Source organism: Malaclemys terrapin, chromosome 10 (assembly GCF_027887155.1).
Source record: "Malaclemys terrapin pileata isolate rMalTer1 chromosome 10, rMalTer1.hap1, whole genome shotgun sequence".
Lineage (NCBI taxonomy): Eukaryota > Metazoa > Chordata > Testudines > Emydidae > Malaclemys > Malaclemys terrapin.
In genome coordinates this window covers 4,946,445-4,965,141 of record NC_071514.1, presented here as the reverse complement: position 1 = coordinate 4,965,141, position 18,697 = coordinate 4,946,445, and positions in this window count along the sequence as shown.

Genomic DNA, 18,697 nt, shown 5'->3' with positions numbered 1-18,697 from the left:
AGTGTTGTACGGCAGCGAAACGTGGGCAATGACGAAGACAGAGGAACAGCAACTGTCAGTCACGGAGAGGGTGATAGAAGAATTTGGGGAATTTTAATCCGTGACCAAGTCCCCCCAGGAAGTGATCAGACAGCAAAGTGGAGTGCAGGACGTTGTCGTTGGGAGCAGGCATAGTAAAATGCAATGGGCCGGGCCTATAGCGAGGCTCACTGACAATCAATGGACTGCAGCTGTTGCTGAGTGGTACCCACGGGAACTGAAACGACCACTCGGCCGAGTTCCAAAAAGATGGGATGATTTTATTGTGAAAAGACATGGCCGTACATGGAGAAGGAAGGCCAGGATACAAGAAGAATGGAAGACGTGTTGTGATCGGCACAATGTGTACGAGGGCTGAAGGACCCATCGATCAAGGTGATGAATACAAATAATTGGATGCTTTTCTATTGCTCTGTAGCTTTAAAATGGGCTTGTTTTTTATAATGAAATGTAGCCAGTTTGCTCTTGGGGTGAAGTCCCTGGGCCCAAGTTTGCTCCCATTGAAGTCAATGGCAAAATTTCCATTGGCTTCAGCAAGAGTAGGACTATGCCCTCGTGTTAGTTAGGTCTCCCTGCTCTCCGGGAAAGAAGTTGGTTGTAGCTCAGTGGAATCTGTGTTGCAAAGCAGGAAATCCCCTGAAGGGCCGGGCAGGATCTGAAGTGACATGGCACTCACTTTCAGGGCAGAAGTTAAATGGCCAAGATTGTGATTTGAGGAGCTGTTTAAAAGCATCTCTTCCACAAAGTTAACTGTTCCTCTAGAATTTCTCCCTGGCCATGGGACCCCACGCCATGCACATATCATACCGTTTTCCAGACATACTCCTGCAGCTGTAGCTTCAGTGCTGTGTGAAGAATGTTCATTAAAGGAGCTGACTCGTGGTGGGTGCGTGCCAGCCAGCTGTATAAACCTGTCTCTGACCAGAGGGTTGGACCCTGAACAGTCTGGGAAGGAGGGAACCATTCCCGTTCCACAGGCAGGTGGGGAGCTCCCGGGCACACTCACGCTGAGCAGCCTTTGTACACCTGATTTGCTTTCATATGGGGCCAGCTAAACCATCTCCTGGCTGGGCCCTATAGTGACAGTAGCACCCACATCATCCTCCCAAGGGAGAGAAGGACTAGGTCCACACCCTGCACCTGCTTCATGTGGAACTCTTATCTTATCTCCAGTTGCAACGGGGATGTGTTTTTGTTTTTGTTTTTCAGCACACCTAGCCCATACCTCTGCTCCCTGGCTGAACTAAATTTCTCAGCTGTCAAGCCCAAGAAGTATTTGTGCTATATTCCTCCATCAGTCTCTCCCCAGCCATCTGTGAGCCAGGAAGGAACCTGCCCTCCCTGCTCTGGGGCATCAAGAACACAATGGTCAATCTATGGCAACTGATCTAGGCAGGAAGGGTGTTTGCCCATCTGTTAGATGGCTCTTTTCCACTGAAGATCCCTTAAGAGTCCATCGACAGCTTCAGAGCCCAGTGGGCTGCATAGCTTGTCTAGGCTCCATTCTGCAGCTGCTTCTGGGGCACAAATTTGGCTTTCATGAGACAAAATAGAACAACGTGCACTATTGTTCATATTCACACACGGGTGCATGCTTTGAATTTATAATTATGAGCTGGATTTCTGTGTCCACTTTATGCACAAGTGAAATTTTTCATGCACAAACTTTGGGCCGAGGCATTTTACGGGTGCGACGCTTGTTCTCCTGGAGGTGGTAGATTTACTGAAAAGGCATGCCCATGTGCTCTTGGAATTCTTAGTAGGTGTTTTAATCTGCAAAGTGCAGGGACAATTTTGCCTGTGCACAAGTGGGATGAAAATATAGCCCTCATAATACAAATGTTGGTATAAAAGGCCTTTTGGTATAATTTTTTATTCTAAAGCTCTATGGGTCCCTTAGCATGCTGCCTTTGGTATATTCCCATTAGTTGCGGTTGCTGTTTTGGTGGCTTGTTTGTTCATTCTTTGATTTTAATGGAACAACAAAGCTGCACTGAGATATTAAGAGCCAAATTCAGACGTGGTGTAAATAGATGAAGGGAATGGAGTTGCAGTGCATCAGATCTGAATTTGGCCATACAGACATGTAACTCTCCCGCTTCACTATGTTCATAGTAGTGGTCTGCTTCAGCCTCGCCATTGTGTCTAGACGTTCGCAGGGGCCGAGAACAGTTCTGCCCTGGTACATACCCCAAGTGCTGCAGTAACTAGGCAGAATGGGATGGATTAAGGGCAATGCGCCAGCCTCAGCTGTGAATTCCCTGGCATTTGTGGGCTGAAGTCAGCCGGCTAATGTGGCCTGAGCCTAGTTTTTCTGTGGTTTAATTTATATTAAATGTGACTACATTGTTCAAATAATCTCGGCCTTTTTCTGTTTGTGCAGGTAATGATGATATAGACTCATTTATGCAAGATTATCCTTTTATCACATTTCCAGACTCATTTATGAAGCTCATGTTTTCCCCCCGAGGGCATCATCAAGTGAGCTAAGTTGTACTATTTGCCTCCTGCAGTGAACTGGCAGGAGCCTACTTCATTGACTGATGAGGGCTGCTGCCTTTGCCAAATAGGGTCTGTGTGATGGATATTTTACTTGTGAATATTGTAGCTGGAAATTAGCATGTTTATTGAGGTAGAATGTGTTTGTTTACATTCTACTACCCATGGTATTACCTTTTATGACCTGAGTTATTTAGTTGAGGATAAGCATAAATGATTCCCATTTTGGCAAAAAAAATTAATGAACTACTAGATATAGAATTATGCCTTAAGTAACTCGACTAGACACACACTATATGGCTCAGCAGTTAAGTGAACAAACTTAATTCTTTGACCTTCATTAGATTGTATCACATCAAACAGGGTGTGGGGAGTTGGTGTCATTTTTACCCACTGTTAATGCCGATCAGGCAATAGTCTGTGTAAATAAGAAAATGTAACATCTTATTTGAAGGTGGAATTAGTAAGGAAGGTTGTTGAATTTATAGAACCTCCCAGGGAAAGGAAAGTAAAATCAGGATGTACAGTAGGTAGGATAGTAGGAATTGCAGGGCAGGAAAAGACCTAGGAGGGCGAGGGTCAGATTTCCCTCTCACTGGAAAAGGACCCCCAGGGAAGCTGTAGGAAAGGAGGTGGCACTGGTGGTAGACCCTGGGAAAGGGGCCAAGCAGGGCTGTCCCTAGCTATTTTGAGGCCCTACACAGCCCCCCATGGGGAAGCCTCTAGGGGGGGGAGGGCGCGGGGCTGGCTTAGGGGGCAGGGGGGAACCGCCCCCAGCAAAGGCTGGGGCTGGGTCGCTGCACTTCCTACGGCCAGTGAGTGCTGGCCTGGCCCTGCTGCAGAGCTCAGGGGAGTGGGGATGGGGGCGAGGGCCATGGGGAATAGGTGGGGCAGGAGCTGGAGCAGCACGCAGCTGCGCAGGGCACCAGGAAATGCGGTGCCCCAAATGTCCTGGTGCCCTCCGCAGCTGCGTACTTTGGGTATGGGTAAGGACCGCCCTGGGGCCAGGCTCCAGGGAAGAAGCCTTGAGGGTCAGTGTTCTGCAGCAGAAACAGAGAGCTGGGGAGAAACCTGCGGGACTGAAAACTGAAGCCCAGATGGGTAGAGGTGGCTTTAGCTGGGTTTGGTTTGTTTGGGGGGTTCTGCGTTTGCTTGGGAGACGCTGGGGTGGGGAATCCTGGGAACCTGCTACTCTGACAGAAGAGTGGCATGTAGACAAGTCCAGGGCAGGTGAAAGACATGCTGATAATTAGCATTGTGCGGGACACTGTCTAGACGAGAGACTGACACCCCACAAGAGGTGACTTTTCACAGTGACAGCTTGGCTGGTGGGCTGAGTCGTGAGAAGACGCAGACCGCTACAGGGCCAGAGCAGCTGTCAGCCCGTGCTACTAGACAAGAACCTTTTATGCCCCACCAGGAGAGGGCGTGCCAGTGCTGAGTCCACTTGTCTAAGGGAATTGCCTGGGAAACCTGTGTCAGCCTTCACTATAGAACTTGCACGAGTGAAAGGCAACGGGCTAAGCTTGATCGAGGCATGTTTTCAGGTTCATGCACTTTTTCATTAGAAGGATGTCGTCATTGCCTGAGGGTACACAATAGGACAGCCGGGATGTATCCAGGTTTTAAGATGATTTGTTATGAGACCAGGCTAGAAAGGCTGAATTTCAGTAGTCTCAGGAGGAAAGAAGTCTTTCAGGTGACCTAACAGAAGCACTCATCCCTATAAAGCACAGTCAAATAAACAACTCCCTGTGAGTGAGGGCTGACACAGGCTTAAGCTCAGGAGGTGGTGAAGTGAGGGGGCTCCCAAACATCTGTGTGAATGCTCAAAATAAAACCATCTGTCAGGTACCTGGATGCTTCCTGGAGCAGGGAAGGGGAATGGTAAATGTGGTCATCCCTCCTCCGCTTCTGTGGGAGAAGCCAGCACTGGGGTAGCTCATTTTCCTTTTATGAAGAGATCCTGTTAATCTATTCTCTCCCCAGTTAACCACCCTCCCTCCACCTGGCCTACGGGCACCCAATTATTTTCCTTTTCTGGCATCCTATTGCTCCAGTGCCATCTCTCCAGGGAATTTAGGGGTACCATATAGTAAATGTCTATGGGCTATATGGAGCAAAAGTGAGGCTAACCAGCAGCTTTCAGTGTGGACACATCGTTTCTCCAAATGCTTTCATGTTCCCAACAGGGAAATCTGCAGGCTGTGAGTTGACATCTGCAGTGGCCGCAGTGGGGTTTGGACTGAGTGAGAAGGGCCATATTTTCCCACCGAAAATGACGGGCTACCACCTCTTACATGGATTAGCTGGGCATCCAATAGAACTGGCCATAACAGACCCTAACAATCAAAAGTGTGGACATTCCATAAATGACTGGTTTCCCAAATCCTGCAAAATTGGGAGTTGCAGACTGTGAAAATGTAAGTCATACCCCACCCACAAAAACTGTAGGGCCCAGTCTAAACTACAGTCAAATGCACCCGCACTGCTCCCATCAACACTCACAAATGTCCATTGTTGTCCAGCTGTCAACATGCAGGCACTTGGGAACACACCTGAAGATGACAGGGCACCATCACTGAAATGTTCACACCTCGCTGGGATTGGGGGTGGGGGGGTCGCTGTAGGGGCAGCACTCAGAATCATTTCACCACTGTCAAACACCATTATGTAAGCAAATCACACCACAGCAGGTATCATCAACAGGCCAGTTTCCTGCTGCATTGGAAGACATGGGCCTTATGCATCAGTCAGTTGTTCTGTATTGACCTTGCAGTGAATTAATCCATGTCTTTGCCTCCTCATATCTCTTAAGATTTGTGCACAACCTACAGATACCAGAAAAGGGAATTTGCATGGTTGTGTGTAGAATAGAAGGTTCAGAGGGGTGATAAAGGGACATCTCCAGTTATTATATTGGGAAATAAATCTGATCATTTGTAACTTGTTCAAATAGAGTTGAAAATCTGTCACCCGGTACAGTATCAGGATTTAAAAAAACAAACTGTATTTACCAAATTCAGCTGGGGCTGATGCATCTTCATAAGTCATGCTTTTAGGTGTAAACTGCTTTTTTAAAAATGCATTTTGTACTGATCCAAAGTGAAATTCTTTAAATTCTTTTTTAAAATCAAACTGTTGAATATTATTTTCATTGTGCATCCATAAATATAGGTTATCATGCTGCCTCAGTAAAAAAAAAAAAAAATCGATGAGGGCATGTTTGCAGTAAGAGAAACTACATAATGAAGAGTAAACCTTGCTGGTGTGACATCTGATCTGAAGCTCTCATGTAAGCTCAATTGAGTCACACAAACGATCAGGCAAATGGATGTCGGGAATTCACCATCCACTGCCCATTGAAGTAAATAGAAGTCTTTCCACTGACTACATTGGGCATTGGATCAGACCCTAATGAACTAGCTAGTGCCCATGTCATGTTCCCGTTGCGCTCTAGTAAGTGGGGAGTACTCTGACTGCAACAGCTAACACGAGTTTGAGGCTATTCAGTAGCCATGGAAGAGTTTAAGCCAAACTGCTGTAAATGTAAGTTTCATCAGTTTCAAGCAAGACCCTTCACGATCAGCAATAGATACCAGTGTGTATCTATCTTGCTTTGCTTACCATGTTAATTTGATGCTGTGTGGCTCTCAAGGGTGAAATGGAGATGAATATGACTTCAGTATTACAATAACTAGTCATAAAAATTATGATTGCCTACATCTTGGAGGCACTTTCTTGTGAATAGTAAGATGAAGTGAATTAACAGCTTGAAAAATTGTTGGCCCCGGTAGAAAGCAAAACCATAAACGTTAGGATTATTTTTCCTGTGACAGGGCCATCAATGGAGAATGGTACAAATGGGGAAATTCCCATCCTCCCACAAGAAATCATTTTCAGTTTCCGTCAGCTGTGCCAATGCAAATCTCTTTACAGGAGTCCTCCAGGCCATTGGAAGATGGGGAAGATCCCTATGCAAGTTAATAAAATTTGCCCTGGGCCTGCAGAAGTCTGTGGTTAAGTAGGATTTTCAAAAATGCCTCACTGAATGACTTATTGGACTTATGCTGCTAAACCTTCAGAAATCCCCTTCCACACCATATCTATTGGGCCACAGGCCTCAGTGTTCAGTGTTTGAGCTCAGATAGGAAAACGGACATATCCCATCTACTCAAGCCTCTCAACCAAAGAAGGCTGGGAGGAATCGGATCCATGATATCCCCCCTACCAGCCCTTGCAGAGATGGTTAGGCACAGAAGGAAGTGGATGCTTCTGCAGGGAAGATGTAGTTACCATAGTTACTGGTACTCCCTTGAGCTCCTGCTAGAGCAATCCATTGCTGCTCCACCCTGTATGCTGCAATCCACCCCTTTGAGTTATGGGTACATGTCCTGATATCTACATATGGTAGGGATTGTTTTATAGAAAGTGTTGGTGAGAAGAGAAAGTAACTAATAAAGCCAAGCAAGATATAGTGGTCACCATGAAATAGTGGTCACCATGAAATATCAACACTGATATTGGTCTTTGCTATAGTATCTATTGTATCTCATATCAAAGTATAGTAAACACCACAGATACCCCAAGAAACGGAAATGCCAGAATGTAGTAAATGTTGTTTGTTTTATTTTATTGTAGCAATTAAAATTTGGCAAGAACTGGAAAGTGCTATTCTCAGACATCTGCGTGAATAAGAAAATGTGAACTGACTTTAACAGTCCCCAAAGCTCTTCTTCTTTTCCATGAACATTTGTATGTGCAATTGGTTGATTTTTGCGTGCAAGAATATTTGCAGAAAGTGAACAACTTGTGAATGCTTGTTGCTAATGTGTTTGAGAAAAATCGTGTTGTATGTATCCCGGTAACGGTCATGAAATCAACTTGGCTGATATCATCTTGCTAAAATGCGTTTGCATAAAGTGTTCATCGAGCAATTGTGAATCACCAACAAATTAATAAAAATCAGTCTGTTGGCAGATAATTTGCAAACAGAAAAAAGGGCAGCATTTGCTGAAGGAATTGCTAACTACAAATAGCTCATCAAGCTCTAGTGGCAACCACTGTAGTTTCTGGTGTTGATTAAGGTTTTTGGTTTTTTATTCAATTGAACCTGTAAAACTTCACAGTGACTTGCCATGCTTAATTTCAGCAAATTACTCCGACTAGAGCAAGATGAAATACAACTAACTTGGGGGAAATAGAATATACTTTAATTAAATCATCTTGCAATTAGTATTTGAGTGATGAGATAAGGTGTTTTATCTTTGTGCAAATGGCACCAAACCTCGAAGGAGAGACAGCTGCAGTATTCTAAAATTGGACACTATAATCAGCTTAGTATATTTACAATTTGAGAATATTTCAGAGATAGGCAGCCAACTATTCTGGGTTATATTTGCTTAACAATTAATTGCTTACAAAGATACATATTTACAGCATTATTCTCTTAAGGTCTGAAGCAACTCCAATTTAAATCAATGGAAGTCTTCCCATTAATTTCTTTGGGATCAGGCCCCTAATGAATGTGTTTTCTTTTGTATAATGAAATTGTGTAATAATTTCATTGGAAAAGTGACTGGAATATATACAAAGGATTCATTGCATTCTATGGCGCTAAACCTATAAATCAGTTGTGAATGGCAGAATGTTACAATGCAACGTAAAAACAATCGGTTATATGCTAGACCTTGACCTTTTATATATTCTGATCAATTGTTTAATACTTTGGATCTATTCTTGTGCTCTTCTTGTATTCATTATAAGCTTTAGCTCAAGATATGTCGAGTGATGCTAAATATCACTCGACCAGGAATCATTTTATGCTCCAAGATACCCCAGTCTGTAAAGTAGCAGCGGAGGAGGATTCGGTCTTAATGACTTTCTGAATACATTTTTTAATATAAATATAGACCATAAATCAAATGTCATTATATCATTGCTCCTATTTTCACACTGAAGCAAGATTTTAAAGACCTAAAAATGCGCTGGTTCTTTAACCAGATTCCATTAAATGACTACCTGAGCCGATCAGTGAGATGTCATGTAAGTTATAGTGCTAGAGCAAATTGCCATATTTTTTTGTGTGTCCATTTCCTGGCTAAAGTAAGAAGTGCTTCTTGTAGTTAGTAACAGAGCATGTATATTTGGTGCTATAGGGCTATCTCCTGGGGGCGGATATGTCTGCTGGGTGGAGAGCACTGGTTGAATGGAACAGACCAGACTCTGTGGCCTCAGAGATCAGCTCTTTTTCTGTGGGGGAGCTCCTGCTGTACAACAGGTAGCAGCATTGTCTATATTTGCCCAACTGTGCTCCTTTCCCAGGGGTGTAATTTGTGACTTCACTCAATGGAGGGATGACGACAGGGGCTCTGGGCAATTACAGAACCTCCTCTGCTCTGTGCAGCAAGTGGCCACCTTCCCAAGTACTGGGGCGGGAGATGTGGGGAGTGAATGGAAGCTCCCTGCCAAAAGAGAGACAGGCCTTTCATCTGAGGACGGAGTCCCATTCCACCAGATGACCGAACGAACACGCAAACATACACCCACGCCCTCCTCACTGTCGGAGCAGCCCAGGAGCTCCTCCATCAAGATAAATCTTGTTTTTAAGTCATGGACCCCACAACAGTTCCTCTCTTTTCTCCCAAGCAGCAGCCTGGGAGTTATTGCTGCCTCAGGAGTACGTGGCCCCAGTGAGAGGAAAGACAGGGAACAGGGTACATGGGAGGCGGGATGAGATGTTCCCTCATTCTTAGAGAAGATACTGGCCCCCTCCAAGCCCCTTACGAACTGCACCCAACTCTCAGCAGGATTGGGAGGCCCAGCACAGGCCCAGATATGTGCATCCTGTAGGTGGCTCATGTCCCACTCTGTGACCTTGTAAAAAGAGTCAATGGTTTGGCTTATTGCTACTGACTTGATCCCAACTGCCGTTGTCAAAGGATCTGCAATGACATTGCAGATGACAATGTATGTTCGGGGTAGTGAATGTGTCAGGCCTGCCCAAGAGCTGCTGACACACAGCAGCGAACCACAGATGGGCCTCCATGTCCCAGTGGTTCTCTACTCCCCCATCCTGCCAGCTTGTGTCCTCTCCAGGGCCAATAGGCTGTTGAGTGGCTCCCTGTTACCGCGCAGCCTTACTGTGGGAACTGAGGGGATTTCCACAGCAGCTCTCGTGCTCTCTGGGGCCAGCCATCCCCTTCCTTACAGGCTCTTTTTCCCATGGGACTGAACTAGTAGTGAGGTGCCTTTTTACTTCTCCTTGGAGGACAAACAGAGTGACGTGAAGAAGGACCGATTCATGGAGACGAGGCGCCAAGCCTGGGAAGGAGAATAGGTCTCAGTGTCCTACTCTTCCACACTCACACATCTCGTGCTTCCTGACACACTAAAATGGTGGTGCATGGAGCGGGGGGGCCTAGCTGCAAAGAGGGAATGAGAACTAGGCAGGAGGTTGAGACCAAAGGCTGGCTGTCATTGGCTAGAATGAGAATTGGAGGTGGGACTTTTTATGCCAGCACGTTTCACTAGTGTTCTGTTGCAGGGATGGTGTCCCTAGCCTCTGTTTGCCAGAAGCTGGGAATGGGCGACAGGGGATGGATCACTTGATGATTCCCTGTTCTGTACATTCCCTCCGGGGCACCTGGCATGGCCACTGTCGGAAGACAGGATACTGGGCTAGATGGACCATTGGTCTGATCCGGTATGGATGTTCTTATGTTGCATTCAGAGCTGAGATTTTGGCCCAGAACTGTATCCCGGGGAGTTTTACCCCAACTTGCCCTGACGAGGTTCATGGGAGTTTTCCTATTTGCTTCAAATAGGAGAATTACTGGGTCCCTCATAAGAACTGTGGGATTTGGCTCATGTAAAAAAAAAAAAACAGGTTGTTGTCAAACTGCATCCCATAGAAATGTCTTTTATAAATTTGAGTTAAAAATAACAGCTCTTTTGCTATTCCCAGAAATATGGGTATGATGTCCCAGTTTGACTGCACTGCCCCGTCCCACTCCCACATACACCACCAGAGGTCAAAGATATGAGGAAATATCCTTTGAGTAATTATAGGGGTAGAAGAGAAATATCACCATTAATCTCCCTTTGCGTTCTTTCTAGGAGTGGGAGGATCTGATGGAATGAGCATTTCCTAGTGTAGATTTCCCCAGACATCCTCTTACGTGGTTTGAAGGTTTATTAAAGATTTATTGTTTCCAATATCTCCTAGGGAGCAGTATATATTTGCAATGTGACCTTTAATCCTTCGTCTGTGTCTGACACTTTTAGCTGGGAAAGTGGGTGGAGGTGCTGAACTGAGTCCTTGCTAAAGGAAAATGTCTCATTTGAAGATGTCTCTTTCTATTCTGATTGAGTGAGAGTGAATCATTTGAACCAAATGCTATGAATTCCTCTTGAGTCTCAACGATCTGGCACATTTTAGGAGTGATATGAACACACGGACCATGCAAAGCCTGCTCCCAGAGCACTTCAGATAGTTAGTTCCCTTTTTAGCACCAAAAACCAAACAAGTCACCCATACACAGAGCTTGATCCAGTAGGATCTTTTCTCCTGGTTTAAGTAGGAGCTGAGTCTGGCCCCTATTGTGGACTAGTGGTTCTGTTTGGTGGAGTAGGGAATAGAAACCTCTGAGTTATTTAGCCGAGAAAAGAAATCCCCTCCCAGCCACCATGTAGCTTTTTGTACAACAAAAATGGCATAGTATTTTAGTGCCCATCTGGGGCCCGGGAGTCTGTTCTCGCCATATGCATGTGCATTTCCCGTCAGCATCCATGGGAGCTGCAGTTATGGAAAGAGGATAGGAACACATTAGCCCATCCTGCAGTCGGTCTATGCTCAGGAGTCCCACTGATTTCAATGGGGGTTGCACAGGAAAAATGTGAAGAACCCACACTGAAGTGAAAAGCCCTCATTAAAGAATGATTGCAGGAGCAGGACAGATGCACCAGTTGTAGCAACAGGGCAGACCAGTCAACCAGTCACAACTTCCTGATGGATTTTTTTTTTCCTAGCCACTTTTCAACTAAATATATAATATAAAATCAACACACTAAGAACAAGAGTGACGTTAATATCAGGGTTGTGACCAAAATCCAACAAAAGCAAAGAAATTCAAAGTGGTGGTTCTTTCCTCCTCTTAACTCATCAGACCTGATTATTGCAAGAATCCCAGACCAGTGGATGATGGTACCATAAACCTGATCCTAAGGGTTTATGGTACCATCATCCATCTTCCCATAAATAGTCCCTTTGAAGTCAATAGGACTGTGTATGAGAGTAAGGATTTTACTATCAAGCTATATATATATTATCAGGACATATATATATAGCACCTGATAGTACACTATATATATGTCCTGATGATAATAATTAATAAAATTATATAAAAACATGAGCGATAATACCTAGGCACAACAGAGCCAGTTACAAATGGAGCACCAGCCTTAAATTTAAATGTGTTGGTTTGTTAGATTGTATAACAACCTTAACGTTACTTAAACATGGGTGTTTTGCGTGCACATGCGTATGCGTGTGTGTGTGTATGTGTGTGTGTTAATAGCAATTTGTGATAGATGCCTTTGGGGCCCACACATTCAATAACAAAAAACGAGTTTTTATGGGAGATAGCATAACTGCTTGCAATTTGGCTATTCATTGTATCTTTGGCATTTTATGTACTGCATTAGCTCAGGCAATTTCATGCATATGGATATAATGCATTAAGTAGAGGCATTTAAATATAGTGAAACTAATTTTATGATGATTAGTTGAAGGAAAACATTGCATTCGTATCATCTATATAGGAGCCAATTTGCATGAAAATGCCCAAAGTTGCTATGCCAACATTTTCTGTGTTGTCGGTCGGGGTCGTCTCTGTGTCAAGACTTTGTATTAAAAATCGGTCTCCAGTGCCCGTGTCTTTTAATTCATTGCAAGCTGTAGGCCATTTGCTCACAAAGCGCTTGCAGTAAAACAAATGAATAGCTAAAATACTCATTTGCATGATTCCCATTTGAAAACGATTCCCCTGAAATTAAAAAAGCGTGTGACTCGGTTGTGAAGATGGATGGGCAGATGAGCCATGCAATTAATATTTTTCAGCATTCTCTTTTAAAGCCCTCCTAAGACTAAAAGCAACACATGCTGCCTTCTAGACAAATTGGGTCCCGCAACAGTTCCAAGGCTGCCATGGCAGCAGCTTGCTTCGACTCTCTCCCCTTTATTGTCTCACTTACATTATGCAGTAATTAAAACTATTTACCATTCCTACTTATCTGCCATCTGCTGCCGCTGAAGTTTCCTCTTTTTTATAAAGCCATCTTAAATAGCAACAAGAAAAGTACCAGATTCAAGAACAATTGGGGAAAAAAAAAATCCTTGTGCGTTTAATAAGTAATAGGCCAATTGCAAAAATACCACGTCCTTTATCATTCTAAACATTGTATTCTATATAGAAAGAATATGTATAGCAATATCATTGCTGGAGCAGTAGCAAGATCTTCCACTATAGTTAAGTTTCAGAAGTTTTATACACACACACGCAGGTATATGTTGATGGACACACACATTGGGACAATCTCTGCTCTTCCTCACACCCGTGTAACTGGGAGCAGAATATGGCCTAATGATTAAGTTAATGCCTGAGCCACAGCCCATTGAAGTCAATGAAAACACAATTGACCTAAGTGGACTCTGAATCAGACTACATCTCAACATATCCTTCCTAAGGATTTGAGATTGGTTTTATCATATTAAATTCTACTTAGATGCATTATTTGCCATCAAACACATAGAATAAAAGGGAACGGCAGAGATTTGATATAGGAGAAAGATGGGGGTGAAGATGGTTTGCTTATGCACCTAGGAATGCTCACAACTAAATAAATTTAGCAGCAACAGGTTTTCCCAGCTTTATGTGACCTAGAGCTAAACTCTGAGAGATGTACCAAAAGGACAGTATAACAGGTCAGCTGAATCATTGTATTTTTGCCTTTGTAAATAAAATGTGATGAATCATGCAGGAAACTAGTCAGTCGGCTGGTGAAAAAGAATACCTGCTGGCTTTTTAGGTAGCTACAGTAATTAATATACCATTTTTAACACGTTATTTAAAATGCAGGACAATCTAATTTTTGCACATGGCTCCATATTCCCAGAGCTGGGAGTGACTTGGATGCAGAGTTGTCTTGTGGCCTTTCGCTAGTTTTACAAAAGCATTTATAATGTTTGGTCACTGCCTAATCCATCAGTTTTCTACAAGAGAGATTTGGCTCTCAGATGTGAACAAACAATTCCCACTGACTTCACAGACAGGGATCTTCCTGTCATTATCTGAAGTCTGATTTTGGCCCTTTATGAGTAAATCTAACTGTATTCTGTATTTAAGCCTTTCATGCTTTCAGGGGTATTTCTGTTCAAAAAGCACTTCTTGCTCTTTGGTAAGCCAGAGGATGATATATATAATAGGATCATATGCCTGAAGGGAGCCGAAGTGCTTACAGGTATTGTTATTAAAACACTAAGTGCTGGTGCCTTTTGATTTGCTTAGTGTTTGTATCCCCTTAATGGTGGAGAGAGGCCCAGAAGTAGAAGCAAGAAGACAAATCAGTAGAGATGGCAAAGAGAGACATGATGAAAGCCAGGTAAATCGAGTCTTCAGGAAACTCTAGAGAACTAGCCCAGAAAGAGAATCTAAGAAGGACAAGGCATACATCAGCAGGGTTCTTACACAGACCAATCAGAGAGCTCCCTGTGAGCTGTCGCCAATAAAAAACAAAGACGCTAACAATTATTGTTGCCCTTGTCACATAACTCTTACTGCATGTTATTTACAGTGACTCTACAGTTACCTTAATTGTCTTTTCTCCTGCATGAATGTCAGCAAGAGAAAGAAATGTGCACGGACTTTATGAACTAGAAAAACAATGGGTACATACTACGCTGCATAGACCACTTACACAAATTTGTTCATTCACAGACATCAATACATCCGAGAGGTGGTAGTGTTTTTAAGACTTGAGACCACTTTAGGTTTACAGAGTCAATCCACAGCAATGGCTACGTATGCGACTGTGTAGTCCAAGTGCTAAAAGAGCTATTAAATTAGGTTATGCCATTTAATTTCAACTCACCGTGCCAGATTCCAATCTCAGTTACAATGGTGTAAGTCCAGTGACTCCATTGAAGAATGTGGCTCAAGAATTTTTTAAAAAAATTGATACTTTTAATTTTTTTTTTAATTTGACATTTTTTGGAATGTGGACAACATTTTGTGAAAATCAAAGAATTTTGAGATGGAAAAAAACTGGGTTGGGGGGATTAGACAAATGTTTATTAATATTTTTCACTGGATTTTTTGGATCAGAATTAGATTTTCAATGAAAAAAAAGTCTTTTAAACAAAAAAAGTCCTATCTCACCTCAAGATCCTCACCCATAGAGAAACTGATCCCTTTCAAAGGGAATATGATATGTTGATGTTAACTACAGTGCTGACTGGGATTTGGCTCTCAGTTTGGACAGGTCATTCCATTTCCGGGATGCTCCATTCTTCTCACGTCAGGCAGGATTTTATGGGTGCGGAGAACCTACATATAGTTTTCAGCAATCTTGAAAGGAAAAAACAGTGCAAACCTTCATGTTCAAAGTGAGTGACTGTCATTTTCTAATCAGTGAAATTCTTCTCTTGTACGCACAGTGGTGTTAACATGCAAATACTTTTTATTCTTTCCAAAGTACAGTACGTTAGTCATAATTGCACCAAAATGTTTGCAGATACACAGCTGGAACCTGAGAGGTGCAGAGCATTTCCTTTGAGGTACGGAGTTCTTTCCAGTCTTGCTGGTACTTGTAGTTCTCACCAACCAAAAAGTCCTTCCACATGTGAGAAGAATTGACCATCTTACATCACTAATACTGAATAAGTTGCAATAGTTTCCTTTAATATAGATTTTGACTTTTGCTATATAGGGCCTGAACCAACTCCCGTTGGAGCCAATGGAAAGACTCCAGATGACCTCAACAGGAATTGAATCTAACTCCCCATTATGTGCTGGAGCTGTCCAAATAACAGATGTTTTGATTAACTTGGCAATTCCAAAAAAATCAGAATAAAACATTTTGGGTTGACCCAAACATGAAATTTTTAAAAATTTCAGTGCATCAAACCAAAAGGTTGAACTTTGACAAAATTAATATTTCATTTCAATTTCAACCATAATTAAATGTTTCGATTGTTTTGACATTTTCTTTAATTTTATTAATAGACAATCATTTTGAGCCAAAAAATCAAAATGTTTTGTTTTGAAAATGTCTAAACGTAAACGTTTCAAATTTTCAGAATTTTTTCATTTTTGGGGTTTTTGGTTTGTTGTTTTTTTTTACCAAAACAACTTGGTGCAACTGGCATGAATTCACAAAACATTTGAGTGTCACTGAATCAGCATTTTTCATTGGGGAAAAAAAAAAACGTGTCGGCCAACAAACATCACCTGCTGAATGCCTTTTCTGAGGTTCTGAACACCTTCAGCTTAATCGAGATACTCAACACCTTGCAGTATCAGGCTCCAGATAAGGGGATGCATCCCTTTATCTCTGAAGAAACCTTTGAATAATCTTTTCATCCAAAGTCGAATAATTCAAGTTTCTTTAGATCTTTACTGTACTAAATTATAATCCCTTTTAGTAAATGATCTTGCATCACAACTCTGGAAAAAAAATTAACATACAGATCCCATTTAAAGCAAGAAGAAAAAATTATATGTAAAAGGAAATATTTAAGGTAGGAGTTGAATAGCAAATTATTTTTGGTCTCTGTGGAGAGTAATGAGCCATAACAAGTACACAATTCTATATGCATGTAACATTATCCTATGCTTCAAAAAGCTTTTAAATCACATAAATGCAGTTATGGACCATTGTACAAAATAAACATTCCACTTTTGTTTAGACTGTTCTTAGTTCTTTGATCTAAAGTGATGCTTACGGATTTTATTGCTTCGTAAATTAAAGTAGCTTTGATTTGATTGAACTAAATTAATAAGACTTCTGCCTTGTTGCAAAATAACAATTACAATATATTTGGTTGCGCTGCACATAAGAAAATTGCCGTTTTTAACCATTCCATTGAAGCTTCATGGAGGATTTCAATACCTATTTTAATTAAAACAAAAGCCTATGCAGCAGTAATGTGTTCCTTACAGAGAGAAAATGCAACATGTCCTTTTAAATCCATTTTAACACGTCTTAAGGACTAGATGATAGATGATATAAGAGCCAGGCTCTGACAAGGTATTTTGAGATTCTCTACGCCTTTTGAATAATACTATTGCACATCAAACACACATTCTCATTTTTAAAATACTGCTCAGGTGGAAATATGAACAGTTTTTCCGGTACTTCCTTAGGTATTACAGCATCTGCAGTAGCTTTGAACTAAATTCTAGGGCCTGGTCTACACTAAAAAAATTACCCAGGGCTGCCAACAGGTGTCAGCAAAGGGTTCAGCACAGACTGGTTCTGCTGCAAACAGTTTAATTGCAAGCACAGCAGGAGACCAAGGACTGTTGGAGAAAGTGATGCTTAAAACCTGCTCAGAACAAGTCTTAACCACAGATTTTTTTTTAACCAGTGCTGAGCACATTTTGGTCTGGTCTACGCTTCCATTTAAACACCGTGCCGCTGAAACGGAGCTAAACCCGCAGTCAGCAGAGGGTGATTTTTCTTGTGTAGACCTGGCCTAGGGGTCTTTTTAGCTGGAGAAAGTTCTTACGGGAGCAGTTGGGCTCCTTGTCTGAATAGACATATTTTACATGAATCATTCCCAGCACCCTTTTCTCAGTGAATGAGGGAATACTGATGTAAAAGCCTCTCGTCAATGCCCATGTATCCTCAGAAGAAAGGTCTAAACCCATGGGGTCTTCTCCAAGGGCACATGCTACCTCTTAGAGGCACGGCACAGCAATTGCAACCCAGGAGAAGATGGGCTATGGTGGCTTAGCTCACGTTGTGCTCTCCAGATTCTGGGCTGCTCCGCAGACCTTGGTACATAAGAACATCAGAGTGGCCATACTGGGTTAGACAAAGTTCCAACTAGCCCAGTATCCTGTCTTCCGCCAGTAGCCAATGCCAGGTGCCCCAGAGGGAATGAACAGAACAGGTAATCATCAAGTGATCCATCCCCTGTCGCCCATTTCCAGCTTCTCCCAAACAGAGGCTAGGGACTGGTATAATTCAGACAGAGTTTTGGGCCCCTTTTAAGATACAGCAGATCTCACCCTGTGTGTCTCAAGATGAATGCCCAAATACGTGCCTTTTTGAACATTTAGACATAGAGTACATCCATAGAGATGGATGAAATTTTTTACCCAAAACATTTTTCTGTCAAAAAATGGCCTGTTTTCTAAAATGACATTTTTCATTCAAAGTTGTCAAAATCTTCCATTTTCCACAAACGTTCCTACAGTATTTCTGACCAAAAAAAAAAAAAAGTTTAGCATAATTGTTTCCAAAATCACTAGTGAAATTTTTGGTTTACCAACCAGCACATTTTCTTACTGTAAATGAATTTTTGCTAAATGATAAATTTCTGTAAAATAATAATAAATGCATAACATGGGTCTATTTTAGAGTCCTACAAAATGAAAAAATCTCCAAAATGCCAAAATTTGCAAATTCCTGTTGCCAGCTTTAATGATACACATTTTACAGGTGGGTAAACTGAGGCACTGATAAGTTAATGACTTGTCCAAGAGAAGACAGTGAGTAAGAAGCTGAAACAGGAATAGAAACAAAGTGCTTGCTTAAGTAACATTTTTGTACTTTGTATTTCTAGAATGGGTATAGAACGATACTGACATCCTTTGTAAAACGAAAAGCACTATTAATAGCTAGGTATTATTATTTGTGTAAAGTGATGTTCCTTTAAATAATGTTAACATTCTAAAAACATGCAAAGGAGTTCGTACACCTCTAGTTAATGCTCAGTGCCATGGGCTATCTCTGGCTAGCCAGCGAGCTTAATGCCAGGTTAAACCAGCTAGCATAAAGCTGCTCATTACTTTAAGAAGGCATTTTACAAAATGCAGCCATACCATTGGCTAGTTGTTGTTTTTTTTCCTTCATACAAATTAGCTGCCAGGAA